Source organism: Osmerus mordax, chromosome 1, assembly GCF_038355195.1.
Source record: "Osmerus mordax isolate fOsmMor3 chromosome 1, fOsmMor3.pri, whole genome shotgun sequence".
Taxonomy (NCBI): domain Eukaryota; kingdom Metazoa; phylum Chordata; class Actinopteri; order Osmeriformes; family Osmeridae; genus Osmerus; species Osmerus mordax.
The window spans coordinates 178,870-202,929 of NC_090050.1; the positions used below are offsets into that span (position 1 = coordinate 178,870).

At 47.7% G+C, this 24,060-nt stretch overlaps 47 non-coding genes across 47 annotated transcripts; all 47 read left to right on the top strand.

Moving 5' to 3' along the window:
• The first annotated feature begins 98 nt into the window (after window positions 1-98).
• Window positions 99-171, top strand: trnav-aac (transfer RNA valine (anticodon AAC)). The gene has a single exon. It is a non-coding gene; the product is annotated as a tRNA-Val (tRNA).
• Window positions 172-554: 383 nt separating this feature from the next.
• On the top strand, window positions 555-627 carry trnav-uac (transfer RNA valine (anticodon UAC)). Its single transcript has one exon. It is a non-coding gene; the product is annotated as a tRNA-Val (tRNA).
• Window positions 628-1,137: 510 nt separating this feature from the next.
• On the top strand, window positions 1,138-1,210 carry trnav-aac (transfer RNA valine (anticodon AAC)). The gene has a single exon. It is a non-coding gene; the product is annotated as a tRNA-Val (tRNA).
• Window positions 1,211-1,593: 383 nt separating this feature from the next.
• On the top strand, window positions 1,594-1,666 carry trnav-uac (transfer RNA valine (anticodon UAC)). The gene has a single exon. It is a non-coding gene; the product is annotated as a tRNA-Val (tRNA).
• Window positions 1,667-2,176: 510 nt separating this feature from the next.
• Window positions 2,177-2,249, top strand: trnav-aac (transfer RNA valine (anticodon AAC)). The gene has a single exon. It is a non-coding gene; the product is annotated as a tRNA-Val (tRNA).
• Window positions 2,250-2,632: 383 nt separating this feature from the next.
• trnav-uac (transfer RNA valine (anticodon UAC)) lies at window positions 2,633-2,705 on the top strand. The gene has a single exon. It is a non-coding gene; the product is annotated as a tRNA-Val (tRNA).
• Window positions 2,706-3,209: 504 nt separating this feature from the next.
• On the top strand, window positions 3,210-3,282 carry trnav-aac (transfer RNA valine (anticodon AAC)). The gene has a single exon. It is a non-coding gene; the product is annotated as a tRNA-Val (tRNA).
• A 383-nt stretch (window positions 3,283-3,665) lies between these two features.
• Window positions 3,666-3,738, top strand: trnav-uac (transfer RNA valine (anticodon UAC)). Its single transcript has one exon. It is a non-coding gene; the product is annotated as a tRNA-Val (tRNA).
• Window positions 3,739-4,242: 504 nt separating this feature from the next.
• trnav-aac (transfer RNA valine (anticodon AAC)) lies at window positions 4,243-4,315 on the top strand. Its single transcript has one exon. It is a non-coding gene; the product is annotated as a tRNA-Val (tRNA).
• Window positions 4,316-4,698: 383 nt separating this feature from the next.
• Window positions 4,699-4,771, top strand: trnav-uac (transfer RNA valine (anticodon UAC)). Its single transcript has one exon. It is a non-coding gene; the product is annotated as a tRNA-Val (tRNA).
• A 504-nt stretch (window positions 4,772-5,275) lies between these two features.
• Window positions 5,276-5,348, top strand: trnav-aac (transfer RNA valine (anticodon AAC)). Its single transcript has one exon. It is a non-coding gene; the product is annotated as a tRNA-Val (tRNA).
• Window positions 5,349-5,731: 383 nt separating this feature from the next.
• trnav-uac (transfer RNA valine (anticodon UAC)) lies at window positions 5,732-5,804 on the top strand. The gene has a single exon. It is a non-coding gene; the product is annotated as a tRNA-Val (tRNA).
• A 504-nt stretch (window positions 5,805-6,308) lies between these two features.
• Window positions 6,309-6,381, top strand: trnav-aac (transfer RNA valine (anticodon AAC)). Its single transcript has one exon. It is a non-coding gene; the product is annotated as a tRNA-Val (tRNA).
• A 383-nt stretch (window positions 6,382-6,764) lies between these two features.
• Window positions 6,765-6,837, top strand: trnav-uac (transfer RNA valine (anticodon UAC)). The gene has a single exon. It is a non-coding gene; the product is annotated as a tRNA-Val (tRNA).
• Window positions 6,838-7,341: 504 nt separating this feature from the next.
• On the top strand, window positions 7,342-7,414 carry trnav-aac (transfer RNA valine (anticodon AAC)). Its single transcript has one exon. It is a non-coding gene; the product is annotated as a tRNA-Val (tRNA).
• A 383-nt stretch (window positions 7,415-7,797) lies between these two features.
• Window positions 7,798-7,870, top strand: trnav-uac (transfer RNA valine (anticodon UAC)). Its single transcript has one exon. It is a non-coding gene; the product is annotated as a tRNA-Val (tRNA).
• A 504-nt stretch (window positions 7,871-8,374) lies between these two features.
• On the top strand, window positions 8,375-8,447 carry trnav-aac (transfer RNA valine (anticodon AAC)). Its single transcript has one exon. It is a non-coding gene; the product is annotated as a tRNA-Val (tRNA).
• Window positions 8,448-8,830: 383 nt separating this feature from the next.
• Window positions 8,831-8,903, top strand: trnav-uac (transfer RNA valine (anticodon UAC)). Its single transcript has one exon. It is a non-coding gene; the product is annotated as a tRNA-Val (tRNA).
• A 504-nt stretch (window positions 8,904-9,407) lies between these two features.
• trnav-aac (transfer RNA valine (anticodon AAC)) lies at window positions 9,408-9,480 on the top strand. Its single transcript has one exon. It is a non-coding gene; the product is annotated as a tRNA-Val (tRNA).
• A 383-nt stretch (window positions 9,481-9,863) lies between these two features.
• On the top strand, window positions 9,864-9,936 carry trnav-uac (transfer RNA valine (anticodon UAC)). The gene has a single exon. It is a non-coding gene; the product is annotated as a tRNA-Val (tRNA).
• Window positions 9,937-10,446: 510 nt separating this feature from the next.
• On the top strand, window positions 10,447-10,519 carry trnav-aac (transfer RNA valine (anticodon AAC)). Its single transcript has one exon. It is a non-coding gene; the product is annotated as a tRNA-Val (tRNA).
• A 383-nt stretch (window positions 10,520-10,902) lies between these two features.
• On the top strand, window positions 10,903-10,975 carry trnav-uac (transfer RNA valine (anticodon UAC)). Its single transcript has one exon. It is a non-coding gene; the product is annotated as a tRNA-Val (tRNA).
• Window positions 10,976-11,485: 510 nt separating this feature from the next.
• trnav-aac (transfer RNA valine (anticodon AAC)) lies at window positions 11,486-11,558 on the top strand. Its single transcript has one exon. It is a non-coding gene; the product is annotated as a tRNA-Val (tRNA).
• A 383-nt stretch (window positions 11,559-11,941) lies between these two features.
• trnav-uac (transfer RNA valine (anticodon UAC)) lies at window positions 11,942-12,014 on the top strand. Its single transcript has one exon. It is a non-coding gene; the product is annotated as a tRNA-Val (tRNA).
• Window positions 12,015-12,519: 505 nt separating this feature from the next.
• Window positions 12,520-12,592, top strand: trnav-aac (transfer RNA valine (anticodon AAC)). Its single transcript has one exon. It is a non-coding gene; the product is annotated as a tRNA-Val (tRNA).
• Window positions 12,593-12,975: 383 nt separating this feature from the next.
• On the top strand, window positions 12,976-13,048 carry trnav-uac (transfer RNA valine (anticodon UAC)). The gene has a single exon. It is a non-coding gene; the product is annotated as a tRNA-Val (tRNA).
• A 504-nt stretch (window positions 13,049-13,552) lies between these two features.
• trnav-aac (transfer RNA valine (anticodon AAC)) lies at window positions 13,553-13,625 on the top strand. Its single transcript has one exon. It is a non-coding gene; the product is annotated as a tRNA-Val (tRNA).
• A 383-nt stretch (window positions 13,626-14,008) lies between these two features.
• trnav-uac (transfer RNA valine (anticodon UAC)) lies at window positions 14,009-14,081 on the top strand. Its single transcript has one exon. It is a non-coding gene; the product is annotated as a tRNA-Val (tRNA).
• Window positions 14,082-14,586: 505 nt separating this feature from the next.
• On the top strand, window positions 14,587-14,659 carry trnav-aac (transfer RNA valine (anticodon AAC)). Its single transcript has one exon. It is a non-coding gene; the product is annotated as a tRNA-Val (tRNA).
• A 383-nt stretch (window positions 14,660-15,042) lies between these two features.
• On the top strand, window positions 15,043-15,115 carry trnav-uac (transfer RNA valine (anticodon UAC)). The gene has a single exon. It is a non-coding gene; the product is annotated as a tRNA-Val (tRNA).
• A 505-nt stretch (window positions 15,116-15,620) lies between these two features.
• On the top strand, window positions 15,621-15,693 carry trnav-aac (transfer RNA valine (anticodon AAC)). The gene has a single exon. It is a non-coding gene; the product is annotated as a tRNA-Val (tRNA).
• A 383-nt stretch (window positions 15,694-16,076) lies between these two features.
• On the top strand, window positions 16,077-16,149 carry trnav-uac (transfer RNA valine (anticodon UAC)). The gene has a single exon. It is a non-coding gene; the product is annotated as a tRNA-Val (tRNA).
• Window positions 16,150-16,659: 510 nt separating this feature from the next.
• trnav-aac (transfer RNA valine (anticodon AAC)) lies at window positions 16,660-16,732 on the top strand. The gene has a single exon. It is a non-coding gene; the product is annotated as a tRNA-Val (tRNA).
• A 383-nt stretch (window positions 16,733-17,115) lies between these two features.
• On the top strand, window positions 17,116-17,188 carry trnav-uac (transfer RNA valine (anticodon UAC)). The gene has a single exon. It is a non-coding gene; the product is annotated as a tRNA-Val (tRNA).
• A 510-nt stretch (window positions 17,189-17,698) lies between these two features.
• Window positions 17,699-17,771, top strand: trnav-aac (transfer RNA valine (anticodon AAC)). Its single transcript has one exon. It is a non-coding gene; the product is annotated as a tRNA-Val (tRNA).
• Window positions 17,772-18,154: 383 nt separating this feature from the next.
• On the top strand, window positions 18,155-18,227 carry trnav-uac (transfer RNA valine (anticodon UAC)). The gene has a single exon. It is a non-coding gene; the product is annotated as a tRNA-Val (tRNA).
• Window positions 18,228-18,737: 510 nt separating this feature from the next.
• trnav-aac (transfer RNA valine (anticodon AAC)) lies at window positions 18,738-18,810 on the top strand. Its single transcript has one exon. It is a non-coding gene; the product is annotated as a tRNA-Val (tRNA).
• A 383-nt stretch (window positions 18,811-19,193) lies between these two features.
• Window positions 19,194-19,266, top strand: trnav-uac (transfer RNA valine (anticodon UAC)). The gene has a single exon. It is a non-coding gene; the product is annotated as a tRNA-Val (tRNA).
• A 510-nt stretch (window positions 19,267-19,776) lies between these two features.
• Window positions 19,777-19,849, top strand: trnav-aac (transfer RNA valine (anticodon AAC)). Its single transcript has one exon. It is a non-coding gene; the product is annotated as a tRNA-Val (tRNA).
• A 383-nt stretch (window positions 19,850-20,232) lies between these two features.
• On the top strand, window positions 20,233-20,305 carry trnav-uac (transfer RNA valine (anticodon UAC)). The gene has a single exon. It is a non-coding gene; the product is annotated as a tRNA-Val (tRNA).
• A 510-nt stretch (window positions 20,306-20,815) lies between these two features.
• Window positions 20,816-20,888, top strand: trnav-aac (transfer RNA valine (anticodon AAC)). The gene has a single exon. It is a non-coding gene; the product is annotated as a tRNA-Val (tRNA).
• Window positions 20,889-21,271: 383 nt separating this feature from the next.
• Window positions 21,272-21,344, top strand: trnav-uac (transfer RNA valine (anticodon UAC)). The gene has a single exon. It is a non-coding gene; the product is annotated as a tRNA-Val (tRNA).
• Window positions 21,345-21,854: 510 nt separating this feature from the next.
• On the top strand, window positions 21,855-21,927 carry trnav-aac (transfer RNA valine (anticodon AAC)). Its single transcript has one exon. It is a non-coding gene; the product is annotated as a tRNA-Val (tRNA).
• Window positions 21,928-22,310: 383 nt separating this feature from the next.
• trnav-uac (transfer RNA valine (anticodon UAC)) lies at window positions 22,311-22,383 on the top strand. Its single transcript has one exon. It is a non-coding gene; the product is annotated as a tRNA-Val (tRNA).
• Window positions 22,384-22,888: 505 nt separating this feature from the next.
• Window positions 22,889-22,961, top strand: trnav-aac (transfer RNA valine (anticodon AAC)). Its single transcript has one exon. It is a non-coding gene; the product is annotated as a tRNA-Val (tRNA).
• A 383-nt stretch (window positions 22,962-23,344) lies between these two features.
• On the top strand, window positions 23,345-23,417 carry trnav-uac (transfer RNA valine (anticodon UAC)). The gene has a single exon. It is a non-coding gene; the product is annotated as a tRNA-Val (tRNA).
• A 504-nt stretch (window positions 23,418-23,921) lies between these two features.
• trnav-aac (transfer RNA valine (anticodon AAC)) lies at window positions 23,922-23,994 on the top strand. The gene has a single exon. It is a non-coding gene; the product is annotated as a tRNA-Val (tRNA).
• Window positions 23,995-24,060: the final 66 nt, after the last annotated feature.

The window sequence follows — 24,060 nt, forward strand, 5'->3', positions numbered from 1 at the left end:
ATGAGCCAAAATGCCCATTTGACATTGTAAAGGTGTGTCCTCGTTTTGTGTGTGCGTGTGTGTGCGTGCACTGAGTTTCTGTTGTTTGCCTATAAGAAGTTTCCGTAGTGTAGTGGTTATCACGTTCGCCTAACACGCGAAAGGTCCCCGGTTCGAGACCGGGCGGAAACATGGTTCCTTTTATCAGCTTGCGATCATCTCGTAAATACTTGATGCATTATCGACAGTCATGAGTTCATTGGAGTTGGTTTGTCGTTCTTTGAAGCGGTAAGTTAGCTTCCCTGGTGCCACATGTTCGGTCGTTTCGCTGGCTTCTGTAGAGCTTGGCAAGGGTCCAATCAGGTCAAAAACATGCAGGGCAGGGAGGCCTGAGGTCCAGGATTGGGAAAGGTTGCTTTAGACAATCTCCTTTGTTGCTAGCTTGCTGAAGCAGGGTATCAACTAGTTCATGAGCCGAAATGCCCATGTTACGTTATAAATGTGTGTCCTTGTTCTGTTTCCTTGTTACTGTGTGTTTGTGAGTGCACTGGGTTTCTGTCTCTCGGGTGTTGGCAGTTTCCGTAGTGTAGTGGTTATCACGTTCGCTTTACACGCGAAAGGTCCCCGGTTCGAGACCGGGCGGAAACTTCCGCTTCTCTCCTCAGTTTTCATTCAATTGCGATCCCCTCCAAAGTAGCTTGTGTCCCATGTCGTCCCAATGTCCCAAGAAGTCCCATGATTCATTGGAGTTGACATGTCATGGGCCAAGGACCTTTGTTACTTCTAAGACCTTTAGACCAGTCCTTCGCCATCCTGGTCCCACCTTCCCTGCCCTGCCCCTGCATGTTTGAAATGTTTCCCTCTTCCAACATACCTGATTCAAATGAAGGGAGTCGTTATCTGTCTTTGCTGAGTTTGATAACGACTCATTAGTTTAAACCAGGTGTGTTAGAAGAGGAAAACATCTCAAGCATGCTGGCCTGAGGACAAGGGTTGAGAACCACTGCCTTAGACCATCTCAGTGCTTGCTGACTTGTTGATGAACCACATCAACTAGTTCATGAGCCAAAATGCCCATTTGACATTGTAAAGGTGTGTCCTCGTTTTGTGTGTGCGTGTGTGTGCGTGCACTGAGTTTCTGTTGTTTGCCTATAAGAAGTTTCCGTAGTGTAGTGGTTATCACGTTCGCCTAACACGCGAAAGGTCCCCGGTTCGAGACCGGGCGGAAACATGGTTCCTTTTATCAGCTTGCGATCATCTCGTAAATACTTGATGCATTATCGACAGTCATGAGTTCATTGGAGTTGGTTTGTCGTTCTTTGAAGCGGTAAGTTAGCTTCCCTGGTGCCACATGTTCGGTCGTTTCGCTGGCTTCTGTAGAGCTTGGCAAGGGTCCAATCAGGTCAAAAACATGCAGGGCAGGGAGGCCTGAGGTCCAGGATTGGGAAAGGTTGCTTTAGACAATCTCCTTTGTTGCTAGCTTGCTGAAGCAGGGTATCAACTAGTTCATGAGCCGAAATGCCCATGTTACGTTATAAATGTGTGTCCTTGTTCTGTTTCCTTGTTACTGTGTGTTTGTGAGTGCACTGGGTTTCTGTCTCTCGGGTGTTGGCAGTTTCCGTAGTGTAGTGGTTATCACGTTCGCTTTACACGCGAAAGGTCCCCGGTTCGAGACCGGGCGGAAACTTCCGCTTCTCTCCTCAGTTTTCATTCAATTGCGATCCCCTCCAAAGTAGCTTGTGTCCCATGTCGTCCCAATGTCCCAAGAAGTCCCATGATTCATTGGAGTTGACATGTCATGGGCCAAGGACCTTTGTTACTTCTAAGACCTTTAGACCAGTCCTTCGCCATCCTGGTCCCACCTTCCCTGCCCTGCCCCTGCATGTTTGAAATGTTTCCCTCTTCCAACATACCTGATTCAAATGAAGGGAGTCGTTATCTGTCTTTGCTGAGTTTGATAACGACTCATTAGTTTAAACCAGGTGTGTTAGAAGAGGAAAACATCTCAAGCATGCTGGCCTGAGGACAAGGGTTGAGAACCACTGCCTTAGACCATCTCAGTGCTTGCTGACTTGTTGATGAACCACATCAACTAGTTCATGAGCCAAAATGCCCATTTGACATTGTAAAGGTGTGTCCTCGTTTTGTGTGTGCGTGTGTGTGCGTGCACTGAGTTTCTGTTGTTTGCCTATAAGAAGTTTCCGTAGTGTAGTGGTTATCACGTTCGCCTAACACGCGAAAGGTCCCCGGTTCGAGACCGGGCGGAAACATGGTTCCTTTTATCAGCTTGCGATCATCTCGTAAATACTTGATGCATTATCGACAGTCATGAGTTCATTGGAGTTGGTTTGTCGTTCTTTGAAGCGGTAAGTTAGCTTCCCTGGTGCCACATGTTCGGTCGTTTCGCTGGCTTCTGTAGAGCTTGGCAAGGGTCCAATCAGGTCAAAAACATGCAGGGCAGGGAGGCCTGAGGTCCAGGATTGGGAAAGGTTGCTTTAGACAATCTCCTTTGTTGCTAGCTTGCTGAAGCAGGGTATCAACTAGTTCATGAGCCGAAATGCCCATGTTACGTTATAAATGTGTGTCCTTGTTCTGTTTCCTTGTTACTGTGTGTTTGTGAGTGCACTGGGTTTCTGTCTCTCGGGTGTTGGCAGTTTCCGTAGTGTAGTGGTTATCACGTTCGCTTTACACGCGAAAGGTCCCCGGTTCGAGACCGGGCGGAAACTTCCGCTTCTCTCCTCAGTTTTCATTCAATTGCGATCCCCTCCAAAGTAGCTTGTGTCCCATGTCGTCCCAATGTCCCAAGAAGTCCCATGATTCATTGGAGTTGACATGTCATGGGCCAAGGACCTTTGTTACTTCTAAGACCTTTAGACCAGTCCTTCGCCATCCTGGTCCCACCTTCCCTGCCCTGCCCCTGCATGTTTGAAATGTTTCCCTCTTCCAACATACCTGATTCAAATGAAGGGAGTCGTTATCTGTCTTTGCTGAGTTTGATAACGACTCATTAGTTTAAACCAGGTGTGTTAGAAGAGGAAAACATCTCAAGCATGCTGGCCTGAGAACAAGGGTTGAGAACCACTGCCTTAGACCATCTCAGTGCTTGCTGACTTGTTGATGAACCACATCAACTAGTTCATGAGCCAAAATGCCCATTTGACATTGTAAAGGTGTGTCCTCGTTTTGTGTGTGTGTGCGTGCACTGAGTTTCTGTTGTTTGCCTATAAGAAGTTTCCGTAGTGTAGTGGTTATCACGTTCGCCTAACACGCGAAAGGTCCCCGGTTCGAGACCGGGCGGAAACATGGTTCCTTTTATCAGCTTGCGATCATCTCGTAAATACTTGATGCATTATCGACAGTCATGAGTTCATTGGAGTTGGTTTGTCGTTCTTTGAAGCGGTAAGTTAGCTTCCCTGGTGCCACATGTTCGGTCGTTTCGCTGGCTTCTGTAGAGCTTGGCAAGGGTCCAATCAGGTCAAAAACATGCAGGGCAGGGAGGCCTGAGGTCCAGGATTGGGAAAGGTTGCTTTAGACAATCTCCTTTGTTGCTAGCTTGCTGAAGCAGGGTATCAACTAGTTCATGAGCCGAAATGCCCATGTTACGTTATAAATGTGTGTCCTTGTTCTGTTTCCTTGTTACTGTGTGTTTGTGAGTGCACTGGGTTTCTGTCTCTCGGGTGTTGGCAGTTTCCGTAGTGTAGTGGTTATCACGTTCGCTTTACACGCGAAAGGTCCCCGGTTCGAGACCGGGCGGAAACTTCCGCTTCTCTCCTCAGTTTTCATTCAATTGCGATCCCCTCCAAAGTAGCTTGTGTCCCATGTCGTCCCAATGTCCCAAGAAGTCCCATGATTCATTGGAGTTGACATGTCATGGGCCAAGGACCTTTGTTACTTCTAAGACCTTTAGACCAGTCCTTCGCCATCCTGGTCCCACCTTCCCTGCCCTGCCCCTGCATGTTTGAAATGTTTCCCTCTTCCAACATACCTGATTCAAATGAAGGGAGTCGTTATCTGTCTTTGCTGAGTTTGATAACGACTCATTAGTTTAAACCAGGTGTGTTAGAAGAGGAAAACATCTCAAGCATGCTGGCCTGAGGACAAGGGTTGAGAACCACTGCCTTAGACCATCTCAGTGCTTGCTGACTTGTTGATGAACCACATCAACTAGTTCATGAGCCAAAATGCCCATTTGACATTGTAAAGGTGTGTCCTCGTTTTGTGTGTGTGTGCGTGCACTGAGTTTCTGTTGTTTGCCTATAAGAAGTTTCCGTAGTGTAGTGGTTATCACGTTCGCCTAACACGCGAAAGGTCCCCGGTTCGAGACCGGGCGGAAACATGGTTCCTTTTATCAGCTTGCGATCATCTCGTAAATACTTGATGCATTATCGACAGTCATGAGTTCATTGGAGTTGGTTTGTCGTTCTTTGAAGCGGTAAGTTAGCTTCCCTGGTGCCACATGTTCGGTCGTTTCGCTGGCTTCTGTAGAGCTTGGCAAGGGTCCAATCAGGTCAAAAACATGCAGGGCAGGGAGGCCTGAGGTCCAGGATTGGGAAAGGTTGCTTTAGACAATCTCCTTTGTTGCTAGCTTGCTGAAGCAGGGTATCAACTAGTTCATGAGCCGAAATGCCCATGTTACGTTATAAATGTGTGTCCTTGTTCTGTTTCCTTGTTACTGTGTGTTTGTGAGTGCACTGGGTTTCTGTCTCTCGGGTGTTGGCAGTTTCCGTAGTGTAGTGGTTATCACGTTCGCTTTACACGCGAAAGGTCCCCGGTTCGAGACCGGGCGGAAACTTCCGCTTCTCTCCTCAGTTTTCATTCAATTGCGATCCCCTCCAAAGTAGCTTGTGTCCCATGTCGTCCCAATGTCCCAAGAAGTCCCATGATTCATTGGAGTTGACATGTCATGGGCCAAGGACCTTTGTTACTTCTAAGACCTTTAGACCAGTCCTTCGCCATCCTGGTCCCACCTTCCCTGCCCTGCCCCTGCATGTTTGAAATGTTTCCCTCTTCCAACATACCTGATTCAAATGAAGGGAGTCGTTATCTGTCTTTGCTGAGTTTGATAACGACTCATTAGTTTAAACCAGGTGTGTTAGAAGAGGAAAACATCTCAAGCATGCTGGCCTGAGGACAAGGGTTGAGAACCACTGCCTTAGACCATCTCAGTGCTTGCTGACTTGTTGATGAACCACATCAACTAGTTCATGAGCCAAAATGCCCATTTGACATTGTAAAGGTGTGTCCTCGTTTTGTGTGTGTGTGCGTGCACTGAGTTTCTGTTGTTTGCCTATAAGAAGTTTCCGTAGTGTAGTGGTTATCACGTTCGCCTAACACGCGAAATGTCCCCGGTTCGAGACCGGGCGGAAACATGGTTCCTTTTATCAGCTTGCGATCATCTCGTAAATACTTGATGCATTATCGACAGTCATGAGTTCATTGGAGTTGGTTTGTCGTTCTTTGAAGCGGTAAGTTAGCTTCCCTGGTGCCACATGTTCGGTCGTTTCGCTGGCTTCTGTAGAGCTTGGCAAGGGTCCAATCAGGTCAAAAACATGCAGGGCAGGGAGGCCTGAGGTCCAGGATTGGGAAAGGTTGCTTTAGACAATCTCCTTTGTTGCTAGCTTGCTGAAGCAGGGTATCAACTAGTTCATGAGCCGAAATGCCCATGTTACGTTATAAATGTGTGTCCTTGTTCTGTTTCCTTGTTACTGTGTGTTTGTGAGTGCACTGGGTTTCTGTCTCTCGGGTGTTGGCAGTTTCCGTAGTGTAGTGGTTATCACGTTCGCTTTACACGCGAAAGGTCCCCGGTTCGAGACCGGGCGGAAACTTCCGCTTCTCTCCTCAGTTTTCATTCAATTGCGATCCCCTCCAAAGTAGCTTGTGTCCCATGTCGTCCCAATGTCCCAAGAAGTCCCATGATTCATTGGAGTTGACATGTCATGGGCCAAGGACCTTTGTTACTTCTAAGACCTTTAGACCAGTCCTTCGCCATCCTGGTCCCACCTTCCCTGCCCTGCCCCTGCATGTTTGAAATGTTTCCCTCTTCCAACATACCTGATTCAAATGAAGGGAGTCGTTATCTGTCTTTGCTGAGTTTGATAACGACTCATTAGTTTAAACCAGGTGTGTTAGAAGAGGAAAACATCTCAAGCATGCTGGCCTGAGGACAAGGGTTGAGAACCACTGCCTTAGACCATCTCAGTGCTTGCTGACTTGTTGATGAACCACATCAACTAGTTCATGAGCCAAAATGCCCATTTGACATTGTAAAGGTGTGTCCTCGTTTTGTGTGTGTGTGCGTGCACTGAGTTTCTGTTGTTTGCCTATAAGAAGTTTCCGTAGTGTAGTGGTTATCACGTTCGCCTAACACGCGAAAGGTCCCCGGTTCGAGACCGGGCGGAAACATGGTTCCTTTTATCAGCTTGCGATCATCTCGTAAATACTTGATGCATTATCGACAGTCATGAGTTCATTGGAGTTGGTTTGTCGTTCTTTGAAGCGGTAAGTTAGCTTCCCTGGTGCCACATGTTCGGTCGTTTCGCTGGCTTCTGTAGAGCTTGGCAAGGGTCCAATCAGGTCAAAAACATGCAGGGCAGGGAGGCCTGAGGTCCAGGATTGGGAAAGGTTGCTTTAGACAATCTCCTTTGTTGCTAGCTTGCTGAAGCAGGGTATCAACTAGTTCATGAGCCGAAATGCCCATGTTACGTTATAAATGTGTGTCCTTGTTCTGTTTCCTTGTTACTGTGTGTTTGTGAGTGCACTGGGTTTCTGTCTCTCGGGTGTTGGCAGTTTCCGTAGTGTAGTGGTTATCACGTTCGCTTTACACGCGAAAGGTCCCCGGTTCGAGACCGGGCGGAAACTTCCGCTTCTCTCCTCAGTTTTCATTCAATTGCGATCCCCTCCAAAGTAGCTTGTGTCCCATGTCGTCCCAATGTCCCAAGAAGTCCCATGATTCATTGGAGTTGACATGTCATGGGCCAAGGACCTTTGTTACTTCTAAGACCTTTAGACCAGTCCTTCGCCATCCTGGTCCCACCTTCCCTGCCCTGCCCCTGCATGTTTGAAATGTTTCCCTCTTCCAACATACCTGATTCAAATGAAGGGAGTCGTTATCTGTCTTTGCTGAGTTTGATAACGACTCATTAGTTTAAACCAGGTGTGTTAGAAGAGGAAAACATCTCAAGCATGCTGGCCTGAGAACAAGGGTTGAGAACCACTGCCTTAGACCATCTCAGTGCTTGCTGACTTGTTGATGAACCACATCAACTAGTTCATGAGCCAAAATGCCCATTTGACATTGTAAAGGTGTGTCCTCGTTTTGTGTGTGTGTGCGTGCACTGAGTTTCTGTTGTTTGCCTATAAGAAGTTTCCGTAGTGTAGTGGTTATCACGTTCGCCTAACACGCGAAATGTCCCCGGTTCGAGACCGGGCGGAAACATGGTTCCTTTTATCAGCTTGCGATCATCTCGTAAATACTTGATGCATTATCGACAGTCATGAGTTCATTGGAGTTGGTTTGTCGTTCTTTGAAGCGGTAAGTTAGCTTCCCTGGTGCCACATGTTCGGTCGTTTCGCTGGCTTCTGTAGAGCTTGGCAAGGGTCCAATCAGGTCAAAAACATGCAGGGCAGGGAGGCCTGAGGTCCAGGATTGGGAAAGGTTGCTTTAGACAATCTCCTTTGTTGCTAGCTTGCTGAAGCAGGGTATCAACTAGTTCATGAGCCGAAATGCCCATGTTACGTTATAAATGTGTGTCCTTGTTCTGTTTCCTTGTTACTGTGTGTTTGTGAGTGCACTGGGTTTCTGTCTCTCGGGTGTTGGCAGTTTCCGTAGTGTAGTGGTTATCACGTTCGCTTTACACGCGAAAGGTCCCCGGTTCGAGACCGGGCGGAAACTTCCGCTTCTCTCCTCAGTTTTCATTCAATTGCGATCCCCTCCAAAGTAGCTTGTGTCCCATGTCGTCCCAATGTCCCAAGAAGTCCCATGATTCATTGGAGTTGACATGTCATGGGCCAAGGACCTTTGTTACTTCTAAGACCTTTAGACCAGTCCTTCGCCATCCTGGTCCCACCTTCCCTGCCCTGCCCCTGCATGTTTGAAATGTTTCCCTCTTCCAACATACCTGATTCAAATGAAGGGAGTCGTTATCTGTCTTTGCTGAGTTTGATAACGACTCATTAGTTTAAACCAGGTGTGTTAGAAGAGGAAAACATCTCAAGCATGCTGGCCTGAGGACAAGGGTTGAGAACCACTGCCTTAGACCATCTCAGTGCTTGCTGACTTGTTGATGAACCACATCAACTAGTTCATGAGCCAAAATGCCCATTTGACATTGTAAAGGTGTGTCCTCGTTTTGTGTGTGTGTGCGTGCACTGAGTTTCTGTTGTTTGCCTATAAGAAGTTTCCGTAGTGTAGTGGTTATCACGTTCGCCTAACACGCGAAAGGTCCCCGGTTCGAGACCGGGCGGAAACATGGTTCCTTTTATCAGCTTGCGATCATCTCGTAAATACTTGATGCATTATCGACAGTCATGAGTTCATTGGAGTTGGTTTGTCGTTCTTTGAAGCGGTAAGTTAGCTTCCCTGGTGCCACATGTTCGGTCGTTTCGCTGGCTTCTGTAGAGCTTGGCAAGGGTCCAATCAGGTCAAAAACATGCAGGGCAGGGAGGCCTGAGGTCCAGGATTGGGAAAGGTTGCTTTAGACAATCTCCTTTGTTGCTAGCTTGCTGAAGCAGGGTATCAACTAGTTCATGAGCCGAAATGCCCATGTTACGTTATAAATGTGTGTCCTTGTTCTGTTTCCTTGTTACTGTGTGTTTGTGAGTGCACTGGGTTTCTGTCTCTCGGGTGTTGGCAGTTTCCGTAGTGTAGTGGTTATCACGTTCGCTTTACACGCGAAAGGTCCCCGGTTCGAGACCGGGCGGAAACTTCCGCTTCTCTCCTCAGTTTTCATTCAATTGCGATCCCCTCCAAAGTAGCTTGTGTCCCATGTCGTCCCAATGTCCCAAGAAGTCCCATGATTCATTGGAGTTGACATGTCATGGGCCAAGGACCTTTGTTACTTCTAAGACCTTTAGACCAGTCCTTCGCCATCCTGGTCCCACCTTCCCTGCCCTGCCCCTGCATGTTTGAAATGTTTCCCTCTTCCAACATACCTGATTCAAATGAAGGGAGTCGTTATCTGTCTTTGCTGAGTTTGATAACGACTCATTAGTTTAAACCAGGTGTGTTAGAAGAGGAAAACATCTCAAGCATGCTGGCCTGAGGACAAGGGTTGAGAACCACTGCCTTAGACCATCTCAGTGCTTGCTGACTTGTTGATGAACCACATCAACTAGTTCATGAGCCAAAATGCCCATTTGACATTGTAAAGGTGTGTCCTCGTTTTGTGTGTGTGTGCGTGCACTGAGTTTCTGTTGTTTGCCTATAAGAAGTTTCCGTAGTGTAGTGGTTATCACGTTCGCCTAACACGCGAAATGTCCCCGGTTCGAGACCGGGCGGAAACATGGTTCCTTTTATCAGCTTGCGATCATCTCGTAAATACTTGATGCATTATCGACAGTCATGAGTTCATTGGAGTTGGTTTGTCGTTCTTTGAAGCGGTAAGTTAGCTTCCCTGGTGCCACATGTTCGGTCGTTTCGCTGGCTTCTGTAGAGCTTGGCAAGGGTCCAATCAGGTCAAAAACATGCAGGGCAGGGAGGCCTGAGGTCCAGGATTGGGAAAGGTTGCTTTAGACAATCTCCTTTGTTGCTAGCTTGCTGAAGCAGGGTATCAACTAGTTCATGAGCCGAAATGCCCATGTTACGTTATAAATGTGTGTCCTTGTTCTGTTTCCTTGTTACTGTGTGTTTGTGAGTGCACTGGGTTTCTGTCTCTCGGGTGTTGGCAGTTTCCGTAGTGTAGTGGTTATCACGTTCGCTTTACACGCGAAAGGTCCCCGGTTCGAGACCGGGCGGAAACTTCCGCTTCTCTCCTCAGTTTTCATTCAATTGCGATCCCCTCCAAAGTAGCTTGTGTCCCATGTCGTCCCAATGTCCCAAGAAGTCCCATGATTCATTGGAGTTGACATGTCATGGGCCAAGGACCTTTGTTACTTCTAAGACCTTTAGACCAGTCCTTCGCCATCCTGGTCCCACCTTCCCTGCCCTGCCCCTGCATGTTTGAAATGTTTCCCTCTTCCAACATACCTGATTCAAATGAAGGGAGTCGTTATCTGTCTTTGCTGAGTTTGATAACGACTCATTAGTTTAAACCAGGTGTGTTAGAAGAGGAAAACATCTCAAGCATGCTGGCCTGAGGACAAGGGTTGAGAACCACTGCCTTAGACCATCTCAGTGCTTGCTGACTTGTTGATGAACCACATCAACTAGTTCATGAGCCAAAATGCCCATTTGACATTGTAAAGGTGTGTCCTCGTTTTGTGTGTGCGTGTGTGTGCGTGCACTGAGTTTCTGTTGTTTGCCTATAAGAAGTTTCCGTAGTGTAGTGGTTATCACGTTCGCCTAACACGCGAAAGGTCCCCGGTTCGAGACCGGGCGGAAACATGGTTCCTTTTATCAGCTTGCGATCATCTCGTAAATACTTGATGCATTATCGACAGTCATGAGTTCATTGGAGTTGGTTTGTCGTTCTTTGAAGCGGTAAGTTAGCTTCCCTGGTGCCACATGTTCGGTCGTTTCGCTGGCTTCTGTAGAGCTTGGCAAGGGTCCAATCAGGTCAAAAACATGCAGGGCAGGGAGGCCTGAGGTCCAGGATTGGGAAAGGTTGCTTTAGACAATCTCCTTTGTTGCTAGCTTGCTGAAGCAGGGTATCAACTAGTTCATGAGCCGAAATGCCCATGTTACGTTATAAATGTGTGTCCTTGTTCTGTTTCCTTGTTACTGTGTGTTTGTGAGTGCACTGGGTTTCTGTCTCTCGGGTGTTGGCAGTTTCCGTAGTGTAGTGGTTATCACGTACGCTTTACACGCGAAAGGTCCCCGGTTCGAGACCGGGCGGAAACTTCCGCTTCTCTCCTCAGTTTTCATTCAATTGCGATCCCCTCCAAAGTAGCTTGTGTCCCATGTCGTCCCAATGTCCCAAGAAGTCCCATGATTCATTGGAGTTGACATGTCATGGGCCAAGGACCTTTGTTACTTCTAAGACCTTTAGACCAGTCCTTCGCCATCCTGGTCCCACCTTCCCTGCCCTGCCCCTGCATGTTTGAAATGTTTCCCTCTTCCAACATACCTGATTCAAATGAAGGGAGTCGTTATCTGTCTTTGCTGAGTTTGATAACGACTCATTAGTTTAAACCAGGTGTGTTAGAAGAGGAAAACATCTCAAGCATGCTGGCCTGAGGACAAGGGTTGAGAACCACTGCCTTAGACCATCTCAGTGCTTGCTGACTTGTTGATGAACCACATCAACTAGTTCATGAGCCAAAATGCCCATTTGACATTGTAAAGGTGTGTCCTCGTTTTGTGTGTGCGTGTGTGTGCGTGCACTGAGTTTCTGTTGTTTGCCTATAAGAAGTTTCCGTAGTGTAGTGGTTATCACGTTCGCCTAACACGCGAAAGGTCCCCGGTTCGAGACCGGGCGGAAACATGGTTCCTTTTATCAGCTTGCGATCATCTCGTAAATACTTGATGCATTATCGACAGTCATGAGTTCATTGGAGTTGGTTTGTCGTTCTTTGAAGCGGTAAGTTAGCTTCCCTGGTGCCACATGTTCGGTCGTTTCGCTGGCTTCTGTAGAGCTTGGCAAGGGTCCAATCAGGTCAAAAACATGCAGGGCAGGGAGGCCTGAGGTCCAGGATTGGGAAAGGTTGCTTTAGACAATCTCCTTTGTTGCTAGCTTGCTGAAGCAGGGTATCAACTAGTTCATGAGCCGAAATGCCCATGTTACGTTATAAATGTGTGTCCTTGTTCTGTTTCCTTGTTACTGTGTGTTTGTGAGTGCACTGGGTTTCTGTCTCTCGGGTGTTGGAAGTTTCCGTAGTGTAGTGGTTATCACGTTTGCTTTACACGCGAAAGGTCCCCGGTTCGAGACCGGGCGGAAACTTCCGCTTCTCTCCTCAGTTTTCATTCAATTGCGATCCCCTCCAAAGTAGCTTGTGTCCCATGTCGTCCCAATGTCCCAAGAAGTCCCATGATTCATTGGAGTTGACATGTCACGGGCCAAGGACCTTTGTTACTTCTAAGACCTTTAGACCAGTCCTTCGCCATCCTGGTCCCACCTGCCCTGCCCCTGCATGTTTGAAATGTTTCCCTCTTCCAACATACCTGATTCAAATGAAGGGAGTCGTTATCCGTCTTTGCTGAGTTTGATAACGACTCATTAGTTTAAACCAGGTGTGTCAGAAGAGGAAAACATCTCAAGCATGCTGGCCTGAGGACAAGGGTTGAGAACCACTGCCTTAGACCATCTCAGTGCTTGCTGACTTGTTGATGAACCACATCAACTAGTTCATGAGCCAAAATGCCCATTTGACATTGTAAAGGTGTGTCCTCGTTTTGTGTGTGCGTGTGTGTGCGTGCACTGAGTTTCTGTTGTTTGCCTATAAGAAGTTTCCGTAGTGTAGTGGTTATCACGTTCGCCTAACACGCGAAAGGTCCCCGGTTCGAGACCGGGCGGAAACATGGTTCCTTTTATCAGCTTGCGATCATCTCGTAAATACTTGATGCATTATCGACAGTCATGAGTTCATTGGAGTTGGTTTGTCGTTCTTTGAAGCGGTAAGTTAGCTTCCCTGGTGCCACATGTTCGGTCGTTTCGCTGGCTTCTGTAGAGCTTGGCAAGGGTCCAATCAGGTCAAAAACATGCAGGGCAGGGAGGCCTGAGGTCCAGGATTGGGAAAGGTTGCTTTAGACAATCTCCTTTGTTGCTAGCTTGCTGAAGCAGGGTATCAACTAGTTCATGAGCCGAAATGCCCATGTTACGTTATAAATGTGTGTCCTTGTTCTGTTTCCTTGTTACTGTGTGTTTGTGAGTGCACTGGGTTTCTGTCTCTCGGGTGTTGGCAGTTTCCGTAGTGTAGTGGTTATCACGTTCGCTTTACACGCGAAAGGTCCCCGGTTCGAGACCGGGCGGAAACTTCCGCTTCTCTCCTCAGTTTTCATTCAATTGCGATCCCCTCCAAAGTAGCTTGTGTCCCATGTCGTCCCAATGTCCCAAGAAGTCCCATGATTCATTGGAGTTGACATGTCATGGGCCAAGGACCTTTGTTACTTCTAAGACCTTTAGACCAGTCCTTCGCCATCCTGGTCCCACCTTCCCTGCCCTGCCCCTGCATGTTTGAAATGTTTCCCTCTTCCAACATACCTGATTCAAATGAAGGGAGTCGTTATCTGTCTTTGCTGAGTTTGATAACGACTCATTAGTTTAAACCAGGTGTGTTAGAAGAGGAAAACATCTCAAGCATGCTGGCCTGAGGACAAGGGTTGAGAACCACTGCCTTAGACCATCTCAGTGCTTGCTGACTTGTTGATGAACCACATCAACTAGTTCATGAGCCAAAATGCCCATTTGACATTGTAAAGGTGTGTCCTCGTTTTGTGTGTGTGTGCGTGCACTGAGTTTCTGTTGTTTGCCTATAAGAAGTTTCCGTAGTGTAGTGGTTATCACGTTCGCCTAACACGCGAAAGGTCCCCGGTTCGAGACCGGGCGGAAACATGGTTCCTTTTATCAGCTTGCGATCATCTCGTAAATACTTGATGCATTATCGACAGTCATGAGTTCATTGGAGTTGGTTTGTCGTTCTTTGAAGCGGTAAGTTAGCTTCCCTGGTGCCACATGTTCGGTCGTTTCGCTGGCTTCTGTAGAGCTTGGCAAGAGTCCAATCAGGTCAAAAACATGCAGGGCAGGGAGGCCTGAGGTCCAGGATTGGGAAAGGTTGCTTTAGACAATCTCCTTTGTTGCTAGCTTGCTGAAGCAGGGTATCAACTAGTTCATGAGCCGAAATGCCCATGTTACGTTATAAATGTGTGTCCTTGTTCTGTTTCCTTGTTACTGTGTGTTTGTGAGTGCACTGGGTTTCTGTCTCTCGGGTGTTGGAAGTTTCCGTAGTGTAGTGGTTATCACGTTTGCTTTACACGCGAAAGGTCCCCGGTTCGAGACCGGGCGGAAACTTCCGCTTCTCTCCTCAGTTTTCATTCAATTGCGATCCCCTCCAAAGTAGCTTGTGTCCCATGTCGTCCCAATGTCCCAAGAAGTCCCATGATTCATTGGAGTTGACATGTCACGGGCCAAGGACCTTTGTTACTTCTAAGACCTTTAGACCAGTCCTTCGCCATCCTGGTCCCACCTGCCCTGCCCCTGCATGTTTGAAATGTTTCCCTCTTCCAACATACCTGATTCAAATGAAGGGAGTCGTTATCCGTCTTTGCTGAGTTTGATAACGACTCATTAGTTTAAACCAGGTGTGTCAGAAGAGGAAAACATCTCAAGCATGCTGGCCTGAGGACAAGGGTTGAGAACCACTGCCTTAGACCATCTCAGTGCTTGCTGACTTGTTGATGAACCACATCAACTAGTTCATGAGCCAAAATGCCCATTTGACATTGTAAAGGTGTGTCCTCGTTTTGTGTGTGCGTGTGTGTGCGTGCACTGAGTTTCTGTTGTTTGCCTATAAGAAGTTTCCGTAGTGTAGTGGTTATCACGTTCGCCTAACACGCGAAAGGTCCCCGGTTCGAGACCGGGCGGAAACATGGTTCCTTTTATCAGCTTGCGATCATCTCGTAAATACTTGATGCATTATCGACAGTCATGAGTTCATTGGAGTTGGTTTGTCGTTCTTTGAAGCGGTAAGTTAGCTTCCCTGGTGCCACATGTTCGGTCGTTTCGCTGGCTTCTGTAGAGCTTGGCAAGGGTCCAATCAGGTCAAAAACATGCAGGGCAGGGAGGCCTGAGGTCCAGGATTGGGAAAGGTTGCTTTAGACAATCTCCTTTGTTGCTAGCTTGCTGAAGCAGGGTATCAACTAGTTCATGAGCCGAAATGCCCATGTTACGTTATAAATGTGTGTCCTTGTTCTGTTTCCTTGTTACTGTGTGTTTGTGAGTGCACTGGGTTTCTGTCTCTCGGGTGTTGGAAGTTTCCGTAGTGTAGTGGTTATCACGTTTGCTTTACACGCGAAAGGTCCCCGGTTCGAGACCGGGCGGAAACTTCCGCTTCTCTCCTCAGTTTTCATTCAATTGCGATCCCCTCCAAAGTAGCTTGTGTCCCATGTCGTCCCAATGTCCCAAGAAGTCCCATGATTCATTGGAGTTGACATGTCACGGGCCAAGGACCTTTGTTACTTCTAAGACCTTTAGACCAGTCCTTCGCCATCCTGGTCCCACCTGCCCTGCCCCTGCATGTTTGAAATGTTTCCCTCTTCCAACATACCTGATTCAAATGAAGGGAGTCGTTATCCGTCTTTGCTGAGTTTGATAACGACTCATTAGTTTAAACCAGGTGTGTCAGAAGAGGAAAACATCTCAAGCATGCTGGCCTGAGGACAAGGGTTGAGAACCACTGCCTTAGACCATCTCAGTGCTTGCTGACTTGTTGATGAACCACATCAACTAGTTCATGAGCCAAAATGCCCATTTGACATTGTAAAGGTGTGTCCTCGTTTTGTGTGTGCGTGTGTGTGCGTGCACTGAGTTTCTGTTGTTTGCCTATAAGAAGTTTCCGTAGTGTAGTGGTTATCACGTTCGCCTAACACGCGAAAGGTCCCCGGTTCGAGACCGGGCGGAAACATGGTTCCTTTTATCAGCTTGCGATCATCTCGTAAATACTTGATGCATTATCGACAGTCATGAGTTCATTGGAGTTGGTTTGTCGTTCTTTGAAGCGGTAAGTTAGCTTCCCTGGTGCCACATGTTCGGTCGTTTCGCTGGCTTCTGTAGAGCTTGGCAAGGGTCCAATCAGGTCAAAAACATGCAGGGCAGGGAGGCCTGAGGTCCAGGATTGGGAAAGGTTGCTTTAGACAATCTCCTTTGTTGCTAGCTTGCTGAAGCAGGGTATCAACTAGTTCATGAGCCGAAATGCCCATGTTACGTTATAAATGTGTGTCCTTGTTCTGTTTCCTTGTTACTGTGTGTTTGTGAGTGCACTGGGTTTCTGTCTCTCGGGTGTTGGCAGTTTCCGTAGTGTAGTGGTTATCACGTTCGCTTTACACGCGAAAGGTCCCCGGTTCGAGACCGGGCGGAAACTTCCGCTTCTCTCCTCAGTTTTCATTCAATTGCGATCCCCTCCAAAGTAGCTTGTGTCCCATGTCGTCCCAATGTCCCAAGAAGTCCCATGATTCATTGGAGTTGACATGTCATGGGCCAAGGACCTTTGTTACTTCTAAGACCTTTAGACCAGTCCTTCGCCATCCTGGTCCCACCTTCCCTGCCCTGCCCCTGCATGTTTGAAATGTTTCCCTCTTCCAACATACCTGATTCAAATGAAGGGAGTCGTTATCTGTCTTTGCTGAGTTTGATAACGACTCATTAGTTTAAACCAGGTGTGTTAGAAGAGGAAAACATCTCAAGCATGCTGGCCTGAGGACAAGGGTTGAGAACCACTGCCTTAGACCATCTCAGTGCTTGCTGACTTGTTGATGAACCACATCAACTAGTTCATGAGCCAAAATGCCCATTTGACATTGTAAAGGTGTGTCCTCGTTTTGTGTGTGCGTGTGTGTGCGTGCACTGAGTTTCTGTTGTTTGCCTATAAGAAGTTTCCGTAGTGTAGTGGTTATCACGTTCGCCTAACACGCGAAAGGTCCCCGGTTCGAGACCGGGCGGAAACATGGTTCCTTTTATCAGCTTGCGATCATCTCGTAAATACTTGATGCATTATCGACAGTCATGAGTTCATTGGAGTTGGTTTGTCGTTCTTTGAAGCGGTAAGTTAGCTTCCCTGGTGCCACATGTTCGGTCGTTTCGCTGGCTTCTGTAGAGCTTGGCAAGGGTCCAATCAGGTCAAAAACATGCAGGGCAGGGAGGCCTGAGGTCCAGGATTGGGAAAGGTTGCTTTAGACAATCTCCTTTGTTGCTAGCTTGCTGAAGCAGGGTATCAACTAGTTCATGAGCCGAAATGCCCATGTTACGTTATAAATGTGTGTCCTTGTTCTGTTTCCTTGTTACTGTGTGTTTGTGAGTGCACTGGGTTTCTGTCTCTCGGGTGTTGGCAGTTTCCGTAGTGTAGTGGTTATCACGTTCGCTTTACACGCGAAAGGTCCCCGGTTCGAGACCGGGCGGAAACTTCCGCTTCTCTCCTCAGTTTTCATTCAATTGCGATCCCCTCCAAAGTAGCTTGTGTCCCATGTCGTCCCAATGTCCCAAGAAGTCCCATGATTCATTGGAGTTGACATGTCATGGGCCAAGGACCTTTGTTACTTCTAAGACCTTTAGACCAGTCCTTCGCCATCCTGGTCCCACCTTCCCTGCCCTGCCCCTGCATGTTTGAAATGTTTCCCTCTTCCAACATACCTGATTCAAATGAAGGGAGTCGTTATCTGTCTTTGCTGAGTTTGATAACGACTCATTAGTTTAAACCAGGTGTGTTAGAAGAGGAAAACATCTCAAGCATGCTGGCCTGAGGACAAGGGTTGAGAACCACTGCCTTAGACCATCTCAGTGCTTGCTGACTTGTTGATGAACCACATCAACTAGTTCATGAGCCAAAATGCCCATTTGACATTGTAAAGGTGTGTCCTCGTTTTGTGTGTGCGTGTGTGTGCGTGCACTGAGTTTCTGTTGTTTGCCTATAAGAAGTTTCCGTAGTGTAGTGGTTATCACGTTCGCCTAACACGCGAAAGGTCCCCGGTTCGAGACCGGGCGGAAACATGGTTCCTTTTATCAGCTTGCGATCATCTCGTAAATACTTGATGCATTATCGACAGTCATGAGTTCATTGGAGTTGGTTTGTCGTTCTTTGAAGCGGTAAGTTAGCTTCCCTGGTGCCACATGTTCGGTCGTTTCGCTGGCTTCTGTAGAGCTTGGCAAGGGTCCAATCAGGTCAAAAACATGCAGGGCAGGGAGGCCTGAGGTCCAGGATTGGGAAAGGTTGCTTTAGACAATCTCCTTTGTTGCTAGCTTGCTGAAGCAGGGTATCAACTAGTTCATGAGCCGAAATGCCCATGTTACGTTATAAATGTGTGTCCTTGTTCTGTTTCCTTGTTACTGTGTGTTTGTGAGTGCACTGGGTTTCTGTCTCTCGGGTGTTGGCAGTTTCCGTAGTGTAGTGGTTATCACGTTCGCTTTACACGCGAAAGGTCCCCGGTTCGAGACCGGGCGGAAACTTCCGCTTCTCTCCTCAGTTTTCATTCAATTGCGATCCCCTCCAAAGTAGCTTGTGTCCCATGTCGTCCCAATGTCCCAAGAAGTCCCATGATTCATTGGAGTTGACATGTCACGGGCCAAGGACCTTTGTTACTTCTAAGACCTTTAGACCAGTCGTTCGCCATCCTGGTCCCACCTTCCCTGCCCTGCCCCTGCATGTTTGAAATGTTTCCCTCTTCCAACATACCTGATTCAAATGAAGGGAGTCGTTATCTGTCTTTGCTGAGTTTAAAAACGACTCATTAGTTTAAACCAGGTGTGTCAGAAGAGGAAAACATCTCAAGCATGCTGGCCTGAGGACAAGGGTTGAGAACCACTGCCTTAGACCATCTCAGTGCTTGCTGACTTGTTGATGAACCACATCAACTAGTTCATGAGCCAAAATGCCCATTTGACATTGTAAAGGTGTGTCCTCGTTTTGTGTGTGCGTGTGTGTGCGTGCACTGAGTTTCTGTTGTTTGCCTATAAGAAGTTTCCGTAGTGTAGTGGTTATCACGTTCGCCTAACACGCGAAAGGTCCCCGGTTCGAGACCGGGCGGAAACATGGTTCCTTTTATCAGCTTGCGATCATCTCGTAAATACTTGATGCATTATCGACAGTCATGAGTTCATTGGAGTTGGTTTGTCGTTCTTTGAAGCGGTAAGTTAGCTTCCCTGGTGCCACATGTTCGGTCGTTTCGCTGGCTTCTGTAGAGCTTGGCAAGGGTCCAATCAGGTCAAAAACATGCAGGGCAGGGAGGCCTGAGGTCCAGGATTGGGAAAGGTTGCTTTAGACAATCTCCTTTGTTGCTAGCTTGCTGAAGCAGGGTATCAACTAGTTCATGAGCCGAAATGCCCATGTTACGTTATAAATGTGTGTCCTTGTTCTGTTTCCTTGTTACTGTGTGTTTGTGAGTGCACTGGGTTTCTGTCTCTCGGGTGTTGGCAGTTTCCGTAGTGTAGTGGTTATCACGTTCGCTTTACACGCGAAAGGTCCCCGGTTCGAGACCGGGCGGAAACTTCCGCTTCTCTCCTCAGTTTTCATTCAATTGCGATCCCCTCCAAAGTAGCTTGTGTCCCATGTCGTCCCAATGTCCCAAGAAGTCCCATGATTCATTGGAGTTGACATGTCATGGGCCAAGGACCTTTGTTACTTCTAAGACCTTTAGACCAGTCCTTCGCCATCCTGGTCCCACCTTCCCTGCCCTGCCCCTGCATGTTTGAAATGTTTCCCTCTTCCAACATACCTGATTCAAATGAAGGGAGTCGTTATCTGTCTTTGCTGAGTTTGATAACGACTCATTAGTTTAAACCAGGTGTGTTAGAAGAGGAAAACATCTCAAGCATGCTGGCCTGAGGACAAGGGTTGAGAACCACTGCCTTAGACCATCTCAGTGCTTGCTGACTTGTTGATGAACCACATCAACTAGTTCATGAGCCAAAATGCCCATTTGACATTGTAAAGGTGTGTCCTCGTTTTGTGTGTGCGTGTGTGTGCGTGCACTGAGTTTCTGTTGTTTGCCTATAAGAAGTTTCCGTAGTGTAGTGGTTATCACGTTCGCCTAACACGCGAAAGGTCCCCGGTTCGAGACCGGGCGGAAACATGGTTCCTTTTATCAGCTTGCGATCATCTCGTAAATACTTGATGCATTATCGACAGTCATGAGTTCATTGGAGTTGGTTTGTCGTTCTTTGAAGCGGTAAGTTAGCTTCCCTGGTGCCACATGTTCGGTCGTTTCGCTGGCTTCTGTAGAGCTTGGCAAGGGTCCAATCAGGTCAAAAACATGCAGGGCAGGGAGGCCTGAGGTCCAGGATTGGGAAAGGTTGCTTTAGACAATCTCCTTTGTTGCTAGCTTGCTGAAGCAGGGTATCAACTAGTTCATGAGCCGAAATGCCCATGTTACGTTATAAATGTGTGTCCTTGTTCTGTTTCCTTGTTACTGTGTGTTTGTGAGTGCACTGGGTTTCTGTCTCTCGGGTGTTGGCAGTTTCCGTAGTGTAGTGGTTATCACGTTCGCTTTACACGCGAAAGGTCCCCGGTTCGAGACCGGGCGGAAACTTCCGCTTCTCTCCTCAGTTTTCATTCAATTGCGATCCCCTCCAAAGTAGCTTGTGTCCCATGTCGTCCCAATGTCCCAAGAAGTCCCATGATTCATTGGAGTTGACATGTCACGGGCCAAGGACCTTTGTTACTTCTAAGACCTTTAGACCAGTCGTTCGCCATCCTGGTCCCACCTTCCCTGCCCTGCCCCTGCATGTTTGAAATGTTTCCCTCTTCCAACATACCTGATTCAAATGAAGGGAGTCGTTATCTGTCTTTGCTGAGTTTAAAAACGACTCATTAGTTTAAACCAGGTGTGTCAGAAGAGGAAAACATCTCAAGCATGCTGGCCTGAGGACAAGGGTTGAGAACCACTGCCTTAGACCATCTCAGTGCTTGCTGACTTGTTGATGAACCACATCAACTAGTTCATGAGCCAAAATGCCCATTTGACATTGTAAAGGTGTGTCCTCGTTTTGTGTGTGCGTGTGTGTGCGTGCACTGAGTTTCTGTTGTTTGCCTATAAGAAGTTTCCGTAGTGTAGTGGTTATCACGTTCGCCTAACACGCGAAAGGTCCCCGGTTCGAGACCGGGCGGAAACATGGTTCCTTTTATCAGCTTGCGATCATCTCGTAAATACTTGATGCATTATCGACAGTCATGAGTTCATTGGAGTTGGTTTGTCGTTCTTTGAAGCGGTAAGTTAGCTTCCCTGGTGCCACATGTTCGGTCGTTTCGCTGGCTTCTGTAGAGCTTGGCAAGGGTCCAATCAGGTCAAAAACATGCAGGGCAGGGAGGCCTGAGGTCCAGGATTGGGAAAGGTTGCTTTAGACAATCTCCTTTGTTGCTAGCTTGCTGAAGCAGGGTATCAACTAGTTCATGAGCCGAAATGCCCATGTTACGTTATAAATGTGTGTCCTTGTTCTGTTTCCTTGTTACTGTGTGTTTGTGAGTGCACTGGGTTTCTGTCTCTCGGGTGTTGGCAGTTTCCGTAGTGTAGTGGTTATCATGTTCGCTTTACACGCGAAAGGTCCCCGGTTCGAGACCGGGCGGAAACTTCCGCTTCTCTCCTCAGTTTTCATTCAATTGCGATCCCCTCCAAAGTAGCTTGTGTCCCATGTCGTCCCAATGTCCCAAGAAGTCCCATGATTCATTGGAGTTGACATGTCATGGGCCAAGGACCTTTGTTACTTCTAAGACCTTTAGACCAGTCCTTCGCCATCCTGGTCCCACCTTCCCTGCCCTGCCCCTGCATGTTTGAAATGTTTCCCTCTTCCAACATACCTGATTCAAATGAAGGGAGTCGTTATCTGTCTTTGCTGAGTTTGATAACGACTCATTAGTTTAAACCAGGTGTGTTAGAAGAGGAAAACATCTCAAGCATGCTGGCCTGAGGACAAGGGTTGAGAACCACTGCCTTAGACCATCTCAGTGCTTGCTGACTTGTTGATGAACCACATCAACTAGTTCATGAGCCAAAATGCCCATTTGACATTGTAAAGGTGTGTCCTCGTTTTGTGTGTGCGTGTGTGTGCGTGCACTGAGTTTCTGTTGTTTGCCTATAAGAAGTTTCCGTAGTGTAGTGGTTATCACGTTCGCCTAACACGCGAAAGGTCCCCGGTTCGAGACCGGGCGGAAACATGGTTCCTTTTATCAGCTTGCGATCATCTCGTAAATACTTGATGCATTATCGACAGTCATGAGTTCATTGGAGTTGGTTTGTCGTTCTTTGAAGCGGTAAGTTAGCTTCCCTGGTGCCACATGTTCGGTCGTTTCGCTGGCTTCTGTAGAGCTTGGCAAGGGTCCAATCAGGTCAAAAACATGCAGGGCAGGGAGGCCTGAGGTCCAGGATTGGGAAAGGTTGCTTTAGACAATCTCCTTTGTTGCTAGCTTGCTGAAGCAGGGTATCAACTAGTTCATGAGCCGAAATGCCCATGTTACGTTATAAATGTGTGTCCTTGTTCTGTTTCCTTGTTACTGTGTGTTTGTGAGTGCACTGGGTTTCTGTCTCTCGGGTGTTGGCAGTTTCCGTAGTGTAGTGGTTATCACGTTCGCTTTACACGCGAAAGGTCCCCGGTTCGAGACCGGGCGGAAACTTCCGCTTCTCTCCTCAGTTTTCATTCAATTGCGATCCCCTCCAAAGTAGCTTGTGTCCCATGTCGTCCCAATGTCCCAAGAAGTCCCATGATTCATTGGAGTTGACATGTCACGGGCCAAGGACCTTTGTTACTTCTAAGACCTTTAGACCAGTCCTTCGCCATCCTGGTCCCACCTGCCCTGCCCCTGCATGTTTGAAATGTTTCCCTCTTCCAACATACCTGATTCAAATGAAGGGAGTCGTTATCCGTCTTTGCTGAGTTTGATAACGACTCATTAGTTTAAACCAGGTGTGTCAGAAGAGGAAAACATCTCAAGCATGCTGGCCTGAGGACAAGGGTTGAGAACCACTGCCTTAGACCATCTCAGTGCTTGCTGACTTGTTGATGAACCACATCAACTAGTTCATGAGCCAAAATGCCCATTTGACATTGTAAAGGTGTGTCCTCGTTTTGTGTGTGCGTGTGTGTGCGTGCACTGAGTTTCTGTTGTTTGCCTATAAGAAGTTTCCGTAGTGTAGTGGTTATCACGTTCGCCTAACACGCGAAAGGTCCCCGGTTCGAGACCGGGCGGAAACATGGTTCCTTTTATCAGCTTGCGATCATCTCGTAAATACTTGATGCATTATCGACAGTCATGAGTTCATTGGAGTTGGTTTGTCGTTCTTTGAAGCGGTAAGTTAGCTTCCCTGGTGCCACATGTTCGGTCGTTTCGCTGGCTTCTGTAGAGCTTGGCAAGGGTCCAATCAGGTCAAAAACATGCAGGGCAGGGAGGCCTGAGGTCCAGGATTGGGAAAGGTTGCTTTAGACAATCTCCTTTGTTGCTAGCTTGCTGAAGCAGGGTATCAACTAGTTCATGAGCCGAAATGCCCATGTTACGTTATAAATGTGTGTCCTTGTTCTGTTTCCTTGTTACTGTGTGTTTGTGAGTGCACTGGGTTTCTGTCTCTCGGGTGTTGGCAGTTTCCGTAGTGTAGTGGTTATCACGTTCGCTTTACACGCGAAAGGTCCCCGGTTCGAGACCGGGCGGAAACTTCCGCTTCTCTCCTCAGTTTTCATTCAATTGCGATCCCCTCCAAAGTAGCTTGTGTCCCATGTCGTCCCAATGTCCCAAGAAGTCCCATGATTCATTGGAGTTGACATGTCATGGGCCAAGGACCTTTGTTACTTCTAAGACCTTTAGACCAGTCCTTCGCCATCCTGGTCCCACCTTCCCTGCCCTGCCCCTGCATGTTTGAAATGTTTCCCTCTTCCAACATACCTGATTCAAATGAAGGGAGTCGTTATCTGTCTTTGCTGAGTTTGATAACGACTCATTAGTTTAAACCAGGTGTGTTAGAAGAGGAAAACATCTCAAGCATGCTGGCCTGAGGACAAGGGTTGAGAACCACTGCCTTAGACCATCTCAGTGCTTGCTGACTTGTTGATGAACCACATCAACTAGTTCATGAGCCAAAATGCCCATTTGACATTGTAAAGGTGTGTCCTCGTTTTGTGTGTGTGTGCGTGCACTGAGTTTCTGTTGTTTGCCTATAAGAAGTTTCCGTAGTGTAGTGGTTATCACGTTCGCCTAACACGCGAAAGGTCCCCGGTTCGAGACCGGGCGGAAACATGGTTCCTTTTATCAGCTTGCGATCATCTCGTAAATACTTGATGCATTATCGACAGTCATGAGTTC